General features: G+C 37.6%; 1 pseudogene; it reads left to right on the top strand.

Annotated features, from left to right (window-relative positions):
- The first annotated feature begins 14,998 nt into the window (after positions 1–14,998).
- LOC129502385 (mediator of RNA polymerase II transcription subunit 7-like) lies at positions 14,999–15,652 on the top strand (annotated as a pseudogene).
- Positions 15,653–16,161: the final 509 nt, after the last annotated feature.

Genomic DNA, 16,161 nt, shown 5'->3' with positions numbered 1-16,161 from the left:
CTTCAGTTAGAAGTTAGTAAAGATGTAATCCTTTTTCCTACCAAGTTCAGAGATCACTTAGAGGGACAAAGCTCAACTTAAAAACCCTATTTATAAGGTGATAGAAACTCATTCACTGATCCCGCTCCCCCCGCCCTGCTCTCAGCAGATAGGCAAACGCATGTAACTCTTTAAGTCCTTTACTTTAGAAAGCTACTAATTTATGTTAATCATTGGCCGAAATATTTGTCAAAAGGGTAGATATCATCTAAATATATAAGATGTATTTAATTTCTACAAACTAAATTTCAAATTCAATACTTTATACAACCAAGTTGGTAAGAAACCTCAAGTCAGTCATTCTTGGTCTTTCTCCGATTCATGAAGCTTTGAGAATTTGTCATAATTTCTCAGTTTCATATCATCCAGGAGGAGAAATATAGGTTAATCATCTGTCCACACAGGCTACTCATATGATGTCTGCTGTCCTTCTCTGATGGCTCCTTCAGATTCAGGGATTCTCTGTAGCTTGAGACATAGGAATTTTTCTTTATGTCTGCCTACGTCCTTTCTCCTGAAAAGTACCTCACAGCTACTCCTCTCTAGAATCTTCAACCTCTCTATGATTGTTCTGCCACATATTTTATCCAAGGCCATAAAGCTTTGGACAGGAAAATGGGGGAAAGGGAAAAAAGGAACTATAGTAAGAAAGTTAACATTTAAAAATATTATTCACCACATATTTCTAAAATTACACTTTGGAATCAATTTCAGAAACAAATGAATGCATTTGATATAAACAAAAAATATCTTAACTACACAGAAACTTTATGATTTAATCCAAATTATCATTACATAATTTGTTGTCCCATCTTTTTCACCAGATTTTATCCCAAATAATTTTAAGCTATTGACAAAAAATAAAATCCATTCTCAACAAGCAAAGAATTGAGGCTCTGAGGATATTAAAAATATATCACAGGAAGGACTTTCTAAATATGACTTAAAACCCAAATGCAATAAAAGAAAATATTGATAAATTTGACTACATAAAAAATGAAAGTGATATACATGGAATAAAAAAACACTATAAGCAAAGTAAAAATACAAGATGCTGGAAAGATCTTTACAAAAAAGGGATTATCTCCATAGTCTCTGATGAACTTCTAAAAATGAAAAAGGAAAAGACCAATATCCCAATGAGGGAAAAAGATGAAATAGAAAAATATACAGGAAAGCAAAAGAAATACAAATGAACCTAAATATAATACAAAATTCCTAATCCCACAGAAGAAGAAAACAAATTGGAACTTCTTTGAGAAATGCCCCCTTCTGACCACTATGGAGCGTAAATATTGGGTTTATCCTCCTACACGACATTTAAAAAACATTAAAAATTTATAATACAACAATTTTCAGGCATTAAATGTGCAACAGCTCAGGACAGTGTGGTCCCTAAGAGAATGAAACAAATGAGATGAGCTGTTTGTCCAGGCTTACTGTTTGAAGAGCACTTCCACGCTGTCATGCAGTGAGGAAACCCAGGGAGAGCTTAATAGTCTCCCTAAACTGAGAAGATGGAGCTGGTAGTCCTATAAAGTCAAAATGATTAGATTTCACACCACCTGACCTGTGCAAAGGGACCTACACAAACAATTTCTGCATTCTACAGATGGTCCCCCTTAAATCTTCAGCTGAATGCTAATCAGTAAATTCATGTCAGCAAGCTACCTGAGACAGAGGAAACATTCACACAAGAGCAGCAGGGTTTCAGTATCTAGGGATCACATAGGGATGAGAATAGTTTATGTTCCATCAACCATAGTGGTAAACCCTATAATAAAGAAAGACTGGATAGAGTCTTCAGAAAAGTATTGCCTCTGGGGAAAAGTTATTCTGACATTAAAGACTGTTTTGCACATGCCTAATAAAATTTAAAAGCAAGACTTAAAAGGAACTATTTCCAAGGAACATAACTGCATCCCACTGAAATACAGGAACACAAAAATATCCAGCATCCAACAACATAAAACTCATGGTGCCTGGGAGCCTATCCAAAAATTCCAGGCATGCATCAGAGGAAGAAAATGCAGAACATAATGTATCATAAATTACAAAGATTATAGAATTAGTGGACAAAATCATTTAAAGCTGTTATAACTATATTCCATTTGTCGAAGAAAATAGATTGAACTTGTTAAAACATTTAAGATTTTTTAGTTTTTCTAGAAGGGAAAAACAGAATTAGTGTAATGAAAAACTTCACTAGGTGGGATTAACAGATAATTAGACACTATACAAGCAAAGATTAGTGAATCTGAAGACACAATAATAGAAACTACCCAAAATGAAAGAGACAAAAGACTGGGAAAAAATTGAACAGAGCATCAGTGCACACTGAAGAAAATTTAGGCAGCCTAATATAAAAAGTTCCTGGGGCAGAAAAATATTTGAGAAAATAATGGCCCCAAATTTCCCAAATTTAATAAAAGCTATAAAGCCTTCAACAAGCCCCAAATATAAGAAACATGAATCCTACACCAAAGTATATCACAGGCAAGTGTTTAAAACCATGGATTAAGACAAAAATCTTCAATATAGCCAAGAATAAAGGCAAACTATGTAAAAAGGAATCAAGATGGAAGTTATGGTAGAATTTTCAGCAGAAACACAGCAAATCAGAATTCTTTGGGGCCCACAAGAAACCCATTTCACTATAAATACAGAAGTGGGTTAAAAGTAAAAGGATGGGAAGACATATACCATGCAAACACTAATCAAAAGAAAACTGAAGTGACTATATTAATATCTGACAAATAAGATTTCAAAGCTAAAAATATATTACCAGGGTCATTTCATGATACAGTTGTCAATTTGTCAAAAGGATATAGAATTCTAAATAAATATCCAGAATACAAGAAGTAGGGGTACCTGGATGGCTTAGTTGGTTAAACATCTGGCTCTTGATTTTGGCTTAGGTCATGATATGGCTTAGGTGGTGAGATCCAGCTCCAATGGGATAGGCTCCACCCTCACTGGGGAGTCTGCTTCTCTTTCTCCCTCTCCCTCTGCTCTTCCCCCTACTTGTGTATGCTCTCTCCCTTCCTCGTTCTCTCTCAAAAATAAATATATATATTTTAAAAGAATACAAGAAGTAAATCCAATAGAGCTCAAACAAAAATAGGCAAATACACAAAGATAGTTGGAGAATTCATTATCCCTTTCATAAAAATTGTGAGAATGAGTATACAAAAAATCAGTAAGGATATGAAAGTCTTGAATGAAGATTATCAATTAATGTGACCTAAATTATACTTATGGAATTCCCAACCAACAACAGCAGAATACACATTCCTTTCAAATGTACATGAAACATTTGTCAAGAAATACAGTATTCGGGGTCACAAAATAGTATTCAACAAATTTGAAAGGATTTTAAACATGGTATATTCTCTGATCATAATGGAATTAAATTAGAAATCAAAAGAAAATATAATGAATACCTGCAAATCTTTTTGATAATCCATCAGAGAAAAAAATCAAAATAGAAATTATTTTTGACTGTTAAAAATGAAAACACAGGTCATTAGATTTTGTGGGATTCAACTAAATAAGTACATAGAGGGCAGCCCGGGTGGCTCAGTGGTTTAGCGCCGCCTTTAGCCCAGGGTGTGATCCTGGAGACCCGGGATCGAGTCCCACGTCAGGCTCCCTGCATGGAGCCTGCTTCTCCCTCTGCCTGTGTCTCTGCCTCTCTCTCTCCCCCTCTGTGTCTCTCATTATTAAATAAATAAAATCTTAAAAAAAAGTACATAGAAAGAAATTCATAGAATTGAAGAATAAAGGTCTGAAATCACAGCTTAATTCCTCACCTTAAGAAACTAGGAACAGAAGAGGTGCTTAAACCCAAGGTCAGAATAAAACAGGAAGTAATAAAGATAAAAGCAGAAAAGAAATAAGAGAAAAATAGGGGAAAAAATTAACAAAAAAAAAAAGAAAAAGAAAACTGCAGGTCAGTAGCCCTCATAAATAAATGTAGATGTAAACATTTTCAACAAAATTTTAGCAAGTTGAATCTCAAAACATTTAAAAAGTACCACGAACAATTACTAAGTAGAGTGTATCCCAGAAATTCAAGGTTGTTTTAATATTTGAAAATCAATCAGTATCATTCACCATTTTAACAGTTGCCACATGATTATTTGAGGAGATACATAAAAAGCATTATTTGACAAAATCTGCAGTCTGTTCCTGATAAAAAATTCTTAGCAAACTAAGAACAAAAGGGAATTTCCTCCATCTGATAAAGGGCATTTATAAAACAAAAAACAAAGACAAAAACAAAAAAACACAACCCCACAGATATATTCACAGGTGACCAGTCTCTCCATGTAAAAAAATCCTAAGAAATGTATTTTAAAATGCTTTAACAAAGTTGTAGGATATTTTGTGCAATACACAAAAATCATTTGTATTTCTATATGCTAGCAATAATCAGGAAATAAAATTTTTTAAGAGACTGTATTTATTTGAGAGAGAGAGTACAAGTAAGCAGCAGGGAAGAACAGAGGGAGAGGGACAAGCAGACTCTATTGTGAGTACAAAGCCTGATGCGGGGTGTGATCCCAAAGTCCTGAGATCATGACCTGAGACAGAATCGAGTCAGATATTCAACTGACTAAACCACCCAGGTGCCCCAGGAAATAAAATTTTTAAAAATATCTTAGACAATAGCATTTAAAAATATGAAACATTGGGATATATTTGGCAAAAGATGTATAACAGTTTTTTAATGAAAACCATAGACTAGAAGAGAATATTTTATATTCACATACACATAACAATGGACCTATATGTATAAGGAACACTTGCAACTCAATAAGACAAACAACTCAATTAAAAGTAGACAAAAGATTTAAATAGACTACCAGGGAAGAGAGATTTGGAGAAGAAGCACGTGAAAAATTGCTCAACATGAGCAACGGTCTCACAGAGAGCAATTTCACACTAATTACAGCCCAGTCTTAATTTCCCGTCATTGTTACTGATTGCCTACATGAAATGAATGTCTTAAATGAGCTGAAGTTCAGTCCCTGTTCCCTGTCTCAGCAGTGTCAAACTATCATTTCACCTGCCATCATTTTTTTAAATCCGAATTTTCTTCAATATCTTCAATATAAGCTTTTGAGACCTTAACCCTGCTAGTATCCTGGGAAGATCAAGGGCATGCAATAAGATCTCTCTGGATTTCTCTGTATCTCAAGTGTCTGCAGAATTACCAGGATAATCACCCCCTTTTGCTGTGTTTCAGAAGCAGGAGCAGTCCTCCACCCTTGCAAGTTTGGTCCTTCTACTGGAGCTTAACCTAGTTCCTCTCTCCCTTTGCCAAGCCATCCCTCACTCCACCCATCCATCATCACCTCCACTCCACTCTTCCTCTCCACAGATTCCTTCCTCTTAGTCTGTAAATCTTTCCACCCATAGATATGTTCTCCCATCACTGATGCCCCGCCTCTCCCAGCTACCTTCCTACATCTTTCCTCACTTTGGCTGAATTATTTCTTTCTCTCTCTCTCTCTCTCTCTTTTTTTTTAAAGATTTTATTTGAGAGAGAAAGAGAGTTCCAGAGAAAGCAGAAGCAAGAGTAGGAGCAGGAAGATGGAGGAGTAGACCCCTTGCTTGACAGGCATCCCAAAAGACATGGGGCTCAATCCCAGGACCCCACAATCATGACCTGAGCTGAAGTCAGATGCTTAACTGACTGAGCCACCCAGGTGCGCCTGAAGTATTTCCCGACTTCTTACTCTTCAGCCCAGAGAAATTTGTCTTATGTACCTACCATTCTACCACCTCATGTTCAAAATCACAACCACGAGCAGAATTATAGTAGGATGGATCCTGAGTAGCTGCCGGTTCCGATCAGCTTACAGACACACCTGGGATTCAGTTACTGTCTCATTCAGTGAGCACCAATTCACTGCCTATGATGTGCCAGGCACAGTTCTGTATTATTAGTTCACAGATGTGCCAGAAGTAGCAGTGCCAGAGATACAGCAGAAAACAAGACAGAAATCTCTGCTCTCTTTGGCTTACATTCTAGTGTGGAGAGACAAACCAAAAAGGAAAAAAAAAAAATAGTTAGGCAAGTATATGGCAGGTCAGCTATGAGAAATGCTATGGTAAAAAATAAAGTAAGGAAGGGGGTATGGAGTGCAGTGGAAATGGGAGAAATGATGAAGCAGGATTTTATAAAGAAGCTTTGGGGTACAGTGGTAAGGGAAGAAGACTCTAAAGGGAAGAAGACTCTGGAGCCAAAAGACCTGGGTTCTTATCCCCATCTTTCCCATTTTCTGTGTGTCCTTAGGCAAGTCATTTAACCTCTTGGTGCCTTGGTTTCCGCATCTGTGAGATGAGAATGATGTTTGAATCTACTACATTAATGATTAAATGAGTCTGCGGTACATTAAATATTTAGAACAGTGCCTGAGTTCACAGTAAGAGCTCATAAAATGGTAGCTATTAACACTATTGTTCATTCATAGCACTATTGTTTACATAGCCCTCAGTAACCTGATAGATGCTATACGGTGTATTAAGACAGTGTAAGATGCAAGCCTGACCTTTTAAGAAAGAAGGTAGGAGTGCACACCAAAAAACACAATACAAGGTGGTGTACAGCCTCTAATCTTTCAGAGGGGGACATCACACCCATATTGTCACTCTTTACATAATATTAAGATGCTCTGAAAGTATCATCTTGTCCAGGATCACTATCATGAGAAATACTATTGCCTCCATTACAGCTGCAGGAGGACAGAAACACATAGATATCACCTGAATCCTTCTCCAGTCCTTAGTGGCTTGAGGTCAAGTTCAACTGAGGTCAAGTGGCAAGTGGATTGGCTCAGAGTATGTCCTTTGACACTGTGCAAACCTTTACTTGAACCAAAGACTGCTAAATAACTGTGTGACATTGGACAAACGATTTCACCTCCCAGAAAAGCTCAGTTTTCTCATGGGCAAGATAAGGACAATTAATCCTAGCTGTATCGGTATCATGCAAGGATGAAATGAGAGGATGTATATAAAGCACTGTGCAAATCATTCAGCCCATAACAAGCACCCAATAAAACGGTAGCTTTAAAAGAAAACTACACAAAGCAATACCTCTCTTTCGGGTCTGTCAGCTTCTACTTGGTGAGTATTTTGCATGAAGCCTCCAAGTCACCTTTAGATTCATGAGAAGACACCATACAAATAGCAAAGTATATAGAAATGAAATACCTGGGGATCCCCGGGTGGCTTAGCAGTTTGACACCTGCCTTTGGCCCAGGGCATGATCCTGGAGTCCCAGGATCGGGTCCCACATTGAGCTCCCTGCATGGAGCCTGCTTCTCCTCTGTCTGTGTCTCTGTCTCTCTCTCTATCTGTGTCTCTCATGAATAAATAAATAAATAAATAAATAAATAAATAAATAAATAAATAAATCTTAAAAAAAAAGGAAAGAAAAGAAATGAAATGAAATGAAATACCTGAGTCCATGAGAACGCATTCCTTTCAAACCAATACTTTCAAGAACTTCTCATTTACATGTAATCTATAGTGCCAAAAGATCACACTGTTTTTTTATAGAGATGAGTTTTTGTCTTTCTTTGAGATCTGCACTTAAGCTATGCTAGAGATTTCAAAACAACACTAATAGCTCTTTGCGCAAAAGATGAGCTCTTGAAAAGTTATGTATATAAACCGGGTTTTGTAAATCATCTCAAAGTTTCAAAGAGCACTTTCAACATAAAGAATCTTGGGAGTGGATCCTTTCAAAAAAAGCAATGGATTGTTGCTAGATTGAGTGCATTATTTCATCTTCTATTATTGTCTGGATTTTCAAACATCTAGCTGAGCTAAAGTAGCACACCTGACCTGAGTGGAAGCCAGATCTCTTTCTCCAGGAGAAAACAGGAGAGATCGCAGGATGGTGGTGCCTTAGTGGGAAAATAAGGTTTGTTTTCAATGGCAGATTCAAAGCTTAGGAAATTCATCTTCCACTATTTGGGGATAGCTGTTTGTAAAAGACTTTGTGGCTGTAATAGATTCTTAGAAATAGGCGTCTGCCTTGAGATTATAAACAATGACCTGGTACAAATTGCTCAGACTTTAGTACCCTGGAAATAACCTACATCAATAACTTACTCCTAGATTCCCGGACATGTCTCAGCTTGCAATGGAGAAAGACGGTGTGATTAGTATTATTTCCCATTCCTATTGAGTGCCTGTGATCTTTGTGCATTATAGAAGACTTCATGAAAGATGGCAATGCACTGGTCGGAACCATAGGCAGCAGGGCAGGAACCTAATTAAAAAGTAAGATGAAAGATGAGACCTGATGTTTTTACCAAGTTCCAGCCAGATGTGAAGGTGCTGCCGTAGAAATGGATAGATAAGCCGAGCACACAGGAGATGTGTATTCAAAATAAATTCTTCTCTAGGTGGCTTTTATGGTTTGGTTAAATGCAGTTGCGGCAATTGCCATTTAAAATAATCTTTGCCAGGGCGCCTGGGTGGCTCAGTGGTTGAGTGTCTGCCTCCTCCGCTCAGGTCATGATCCCAGGGTCCTGGGATCCAGTCTGCATTGGGGTTCCCACAGGGAGCCTGCATCTCCCTCTGTGTCTCTCATAAATAAATAAAATATTTTAAAAATAAAGATAAAATAATCTTTGCCAGATCATATTCTTATCATATTTTTCAACCTGCTAAATTGGATTTTTTTTTTTTGCCCTAAGTCTTCTATAGGCCAGTCTAAACCCATGAAAGAAAAGGGTGGGGGACTTGACTGGGGAGGGCTGGATGGTTGAGGGAAGATACAAAGGAAGAGGCATAACTACTCTCTTACACACTCGAGGACACCTGCTAGGTTGCACTCCATCATCATGTGTGGCACTGGACTAGGCTCTTAGAGAACCAAGATGACTCTTACTATTGGAATAATGAGGCACCTTCCAGCCAGTATCCTCTTAGAAATGGGTGGCTGCTCAGGCACTAGTTGCCCTAGCAACAGCCTAGATCATGTCCATGGGCATTAGGGCCAGGTAGTCCTGGGTGTTTGGATCCTGGATCCTCTACTCACTAGCTGTGTCATTTTGGGCAGGTTGCTTAACATCTGTAGTACCTGCCCTTTTCTATAATACTGCAATCATGACACGATACATAGGACCTCATAACTGTTGTGCAACTGAAGGAGATAATACATACACAGCCCATGGCACAGCCTGGCACAGGGCAACAGCTCTGCATGTCAGCAATAGGCATAGATGCCATTCAAGCCATGTCAGGGGCTCTTGTTCCATGGAGATGCTCCTGGCATGATAAAAAAAAAGAAAAGATAACAATCATAGAGCACTTACTACATACCAGGTAGGCCATGTTCTAAGTGAGTTACCATGAATTAACTCACTTAATCCTCACAAAGCCTCTAGGAGGCAGGTGTAATTGTTATGACAATTTTATGGACAGGGGAGACTTCACCCCAGGTTAGTCTACATATGAGAAGCAAAAGCAGGGTTTGTGCTTGGGCAGTCTGGCTCCAGAACCCATGCATATAATATCCTCAACACTGTGATGCTGTAGTATCATGCCATTAAAAAAAAAATAAAACAAAGTGATATCCATAAACATATGGTGGTCAGTTTAACAAGTGGGGTCGTATATGTGGCAGGTCAGTATATATATGCAAGTATAAATATTAAAACTCTATCTTGACATAAAAGGACTCGTACAAGTCAACAAGCAATTTGTCTGCAGCATCAGTGGTGATGGTTTCTTCAAACTACAACCTGAAAATTAGCAAAGGAACATCCTGGGTAATTTCCTATGGTCGCTATGGCATCAAGTGTCAAATACTTAAGTCACTGAAACCAGAAACCTATCAGTCACTTTGAGTTCCACCCCTTTGAATGTTCTCATCCAATGCTCCAACATTCTATAAATCTATAGATTCTGATCCAAGATTTCTCTTGCATCCATTCCCTCCTCTTCATTCTTAACACCACTGTTTTTATTTCAAGCTTATCAACTCCCTTTTAGATAACTGGATCAGACTTCTAACCTTTCTCCCTGACAACAGTCTTGCTCAGTCCTACTGCCAAGAAATCCATTTTCCTTATGGTGTTGAAAAATCGTTTTAAAATACAAGTCTTACAGTTCATCCTCTGCATAAAGCCCTAGCATCTACAGAATGAAATCCAAACGCCTTAAGTCCCTTTATGAGCTGACCTTTTCATCTCTTCCTACTCCCTCAGATATAACCACATATACATTAGTAGATGCTATTTGCTCTGAACAAAATCCATATCTCTTCCACATGCCCTTCCCCATAGTTTCCACCTCCCATAACCTTCATTTGAAAAGCCTCTACTCAGTCATTATGTCTCAGGTCAAACATCTCCTCCTCTAGGAAGTCTTCCATGATTCCACCACGCAAAGTTAGTTGCCTTCACCTTTGTGCCTATAAGAGCCAAATCGTAACTTTCCCCAACACTAGTATATACGTTCTTGATGGCAAATGCTGTGTGTACACAATGTATTCTCAGCCCCAGAACAGTCTCTGGCACATAGAGGGAAATCAGCAAATATGTATTTTATTATTATAGCCTAGCCATATTGCAGTATAATTGTTTGTTGATGTGTCTGCTTCTTCCACAGAAATGTTAGCTCCTGGGGCAAAGATAGTCTCTTTCGCTTCTGTAGCCCTACACCTATCACAGTGCCCGGCAAAAAAGTGATTGCTCAAAGTCTGTTGAATGAATTAATGCACAGATGAATAAATCAATAAGCTCCACAGGCCTTTAGAATTTCCTTTGTCAGTATAACTCAAATATATTGTTCTAGTGTTTAGAGGGAGCTCTCTCCAAAACCAAATCCAGCTGGAAGATGCCATTATAAAACAAACCAGAGGCCAAAAGGTACATTGATTGCATGTGTCATGAACATAAACATTTATATATGAAATTCTAATTTTAATTTGGAAAAATAATAGCTTATATAGGATTCCTATTCAGTGCTATTTTTTCATCTAAGGGAACTTCAAAGAGCTATGATTTGATGGGTGGTCTACAAAGGGCAGAAGTCCCATTCGACTGAGGGTTTATAGAGAACTTATTTTCACAACTGCTCCCAGGAACGTTTGCTTTCATTACATCATCTCCTTGTGAGGTGGGTGTTAAGATCACCACTGTTGTAGGATGAAGAAATGAACATAGAGCTTCAGATTATGGAATAAACTCTTGGTATAGCAGAACTTGGGATCCTATATTAGGTCAGGTGGACCAAATATATCTAGTTATGCCCCTCAAAATCCAGAGTGACAGGCTGTCTTACAGAAAAGATGCCCTAAGATGGGACCTCATCTACTGGAAGAGGTCTTGGTTCATCTGCCACATGAATTTCTGCTCACCTTAGCACTTGAACTGGTGATGAAAACTGGAGTTGTTCGATTCCATTTACTTAATTGAGCATCTACTATGTTCATTCATTATCTACTGTGTCCAGCACATAGTGTGACTTTTGTAAACAGGGAAGGACAAAATGGCCCTGAAAGACAATGTATAAGAAATTTGTATAGGTAGCATACGATGCAATGATATAAGATGATATTCCTTACGCCAGCTACTGCCAAAATATTTGAAAGCCACTACCCAAAAAGATAGTTATTATGAAATCCAATTCACAGATGAAGAAACTGAGATTCAGAGATCCTAAATAATCCACCCAAGGCCACATAGCTAACAAGTGGCAAGACCCATTTTAACAATGTACAACTGTCTCTGGGAGAAGGCAAGCCTTACCAACGAATAAATGAAAGATACCACCAGAGAAGAGACACACGTGTTAATAATTGAGTTTTTTTTTCATAACACTAGTTGAATGACAGTGTAATGCAACTTCCTAATTTTATTGTGAGACTTAACGTTTTCCAGACTTACTGATTTATTAACTGTCATAACCCTAGCCACAGTTTGAACTCCAGCTAAATTTTCTTTCCGCTTTCATCACTTCTAAGCTTAGTTGGAACGTTTATGCTGTGGCTTCATTTTGTTTTGATTTCTCTCCTTTGTTATTCCAGGCACATCATTTCACCAAGAGGAGCTATAGGCTCCCACTCTGGATACCCCCCACTTTTCTGTGAGTTGCAGCCTTCCTGTGAATAAGCCTACCAGCCCAGTGCACACCTGTCTGTGTTGGCAGGCCAGGGTAGCAGAGTGTCTGAGTAGATAGATTTGTACATGAACACTGCACCTGGACAAACAGGATTCGAACTTGTTGGCTCCAAATGCAATATTGCTCTGCTGGATCATTTTACTGGCTACAACCTTGGTCATCTCACAGAGAAATTCTTTCCCAACTCAGTGTCTATAAAATCCCAAAAATGTCTCTCATTAGCAACACAGACTTCAGAATGCTTTTGACAAGTTAGAAATACCTCTAAAATGATAGCTTAATGATTTTATGTATGTTTCTTCTTGAGCCTCCACTATTTCTTTAAGACCCACAGATTTTTATTGTTTACTGTGGCAGAGCAGAGCCCTAATCTTGTCCACAAAACCCTTTGGCCTAATGAAAAATGATCAAGCAATAATACCCAAATCCAAAAGTTGAAGAGAAAACCCTATACAGTCCACCACACCCATACTCATAAAGCCAAGGAGGATTCCACTTGAAGGTTGGCATTATTTTATGGGATGGTGGAGCATCCTTGAATGAAGAAGAGCTGTTGCAAAGAGATGGGATTATGACAGAGCAGAACATCTGCTAATCAGGTTGAATTTACTGCCCATGTTGCTGGGGTACCAGGAAAAGTTTTGGTCTCTGCTATGGGGGTAGTGACTCTTTCAGTCTTGCCTTCTCTGGAAAATATGAGAAGATGTAAGGCAAGGCAGGATTGCCTTCATAAACTTCCAGATGAGTGGGGAAAAAAAAGTAAGGTCCCTTGCTGAAAAATAAAAATTTCAAAATGGTGGGATGCCTGGGTGGCTCAGTGGTTGAGCATCTGCCTTTGGCTCAGGGTGTGATCCCAGAGCCCCGGGATCGAGTCCCACATCAGGCTTCCTGCATAGAAGCTGCTTCTCTCTCTGCCTCTCCCTCTGTGTCTCTCATGAACAAATAAATAAAATCCTTAAAAAAAAAAAGAATTTCAAGATGGTGCCAACAGAACATTAAACCAATCATGAAACTCTTTGAGACCACATAGGTCGAATATCCATGACACCCCCTCTAAGGTTGAATTTTTAACACTCAGATGCCCTGTCACCCGAAAATTGGGACATTAAATAAAATGAACATTCCTCTAACTCTATCCCTTCCTACCAAGTGTACACATTTTTACATGGACACTCTGCTTATCATGCTCCAATATGGTTACATAACATTTAACTAGCATTTAATATATACCCATTTCTGAACTAATCATTTTACATGAATTATCTCGTTTAATCCTGACAAAATCCCTAGGAACTGAGAATTGCCATTCCCATTTTGTGGATGAGGAAGCTAAGTCATAGGGACAAGAATTTATTTGCCTAAAGTTATGAACTAGAAATTAGCATTTTAAGAAAATAACAAAGATCCAAGGGGAAATAAATGAAAGAGAGACTAAAACAACAATAAAAGATCAGTGAAAATAAGCTGGTTTTTGGAAAACACAATGGACAAATCTTTAAACCTACCAAGAAAAGAGAGGAAAGACTCAAAATTACATTGATACCAAAACCAAACACTATTAAAAAAAAAAAGAAAAAGAGAAAAAGAAAACTATAGGCCAATATCTCTGATGAACATAGATGCAAAAATCCCCACAAAAATATTAGCAAACCAAATTCAACAGTACATTAAAAAATCATTCATAATGATGAAGTAGGATTTATTCCAGGGATGCAACAGTGGTTCAATATTTGCTAATCAGTGTGATACATCACATCAACAAGAAAAAGGATCAAAACCATATGATCATTTCAAAAGATTCTAAAAAGTCATTTGACAAAATATTACATACATTCATGATAAAAACTTTCAACAGAGTGGGTTTAAACTTTTTTTAAAAAATTAATTTAAAAAAAATAAATAAACTTTTTTTTTAAATGTATTTATTTATTTGAGAAGGGGAAAGGAAGAGGAAGGGAGGGGAAGGGAGAGAGAGAGAGAGAGCACACTTGTGAGCAAGTGGAGGGAGAAGCAGACTCCCCACTGAGGGACTCAATCCCAAGACACTGGGATAATGACCTGAGCCAAAAGCAGACATTTAATTGACTGAGCCACCCAGATGTTTCAACAGAGTGGGTGTAGAGGGAACATATCTTAACATAATAAAGACCATATATGAAAAAATCTATGGCTAACATCACAGTCCATGGTGAAAAACTGAAAGCTTTTCCTCTAAGATCAGAAATAAGACACGGATGTCCACTCTTGCCACTTTTATTCAACATAGTACTGGAAATCTTAGCTGCAGCAATCACCCAAGGAAAAAAAAAAGCCATTCCAATTGGTAAGGAAAAAGTGAAATTATCACTATTTGTAGATGACATGATACTATATATGGAACCCCTAAAGATGGTATCAAAAAAACTGTTAGAACTGACAAATAAATTCAGTAAAGTTATAGGAGACAAAATTAATACACAAAAATCTGTTGCATTTCTATCCACTAATAATGAAGTAGCAGAAAGAGAAATTAAGAAAACAATCCCATTTACTATTGCACCTAAAAGAGTACCTAGGAATAAATTTAACAAGGAAATGAAAGACATGTAATCTGAAACTATAAAACATTAATGAAAGAAGGACGGAAACAAATGGAAAGATAGTCCATGCACATGGATTAGAAGAATTAATGCTAAAATATCTATACTGCTGAAAGCAATCTACAGATTCAATGCAATCCCTATCAAAACACTGAAAGCTCCCGTGTAAACCCTGAGCTGGGGTTCTTGATCTTCCGTTATAGGTGAGGCACAAGTGACTTCCCTTTCTACCACCTCCAATGTAGTACATCAAGGAATAAACAGATGAAAACATTCACTAGCTCCCAAGCCTCCAACTCCAATAAAAGATAGGTCTATGATGTTTGTCAATCAGTTCCAATGTGATGATTCTATCATCCACCCTTTAGAAAGCCAGAACATTGAATGACTTCATCCTAAGCAGTTTGATCACAAGAAAGAATGGAGAAAATTCAATATATTAATTTCTTAGACCTCTTAGGTATCTTGATAAGGAGCCCTGGGAGTATAAAATGAGAAGATAAACTGGAAGATTTTAAGCTACTTTTTGTACATGTGTATCATCTCGTAAATGAATACCAACCCCACCAAGCGAGAGAGACATTGAGAGTCATGATGGAGGTCCAGAAATGTCAACGCCTTGAAACAGCTAAGCAGTTTCAGAAACATCTGGAATGAGTCATTGAGATGATTCAGAATTGCTTGGCTTCTTCGTCTGATGATTTGCCCCATTCAGAAGCAGGGATGAATGTAAAAACTGAACCAATGGATGCTGATGATAGGAAAAATTGTACTGGGCAGAATGAACAGCAATGGGAAATTCAGGTCATAAGAAAGACCAGATTATAGAGAAAAATGCTGCCTGGTGTGTCCTAATTGATGAAATGAATGAAAGACCATGAAGGATTCTTTTTCTCCTTTCCTTTTCAGTAAATGGCATATATTGCTTAATTTGCTCTTGGAGAGTTTCAAAGAGATATAACTAGAAGTTGTATAAATGGCTTGGCTCTAACTTTATCAATTATGAGATGTCACAGGCTATAATTTCACTTTATGGCAAGCATAAGCAAATGAGTATATATGTATACATTTACAGTAATCACTTTAAAAAGCAAAGAATTCCAGTTGTGTAAAATATTCCTGATTTTGGAGTTGCGGAAGATGTTGAAGATATCCTCAGTAATAGCAAGATTTCATTTTTGAAAAGTAGATTTGTCATTTAAGAATGATAAATACATAAAGGATATCAAGCTGGAAAAAAAAAACACAACACAACAAAACAAAACAACCGCCAAAAGCATTTTTCACAGAACTAGAAAAATAATTGTAAAATGTGTATGGAACCACAAAAGACCCCTAAGGAGCCAAAGCAATTTTGAAAAAGAAGAACAAAGGTGGAGATATCATAATC

The sequence above is a fragment of the Nyctereutes procyonoides genome, unplaced genomic scaffold (genome assembly GCF_905146905.1).
Source record: "Nyctereutes procyonoides isolate TBG_1078 unplaced genomic scaffold, NYPRO_anot_genome, whole genome shotgun sequence".
In the NCBI taxonomy this organism is placed as follows: Eukaryota; Metazoa; Chordata; class Mammalia; order Carnivora; family Canidae; genus Nyctereutes; species Nyctereutes procyonoides.
The sequence above is the reverse complement of the archived record's forward strand: the minus strand, read 5'-3'. Positions and strand labels throughout refer to the sequence as shown.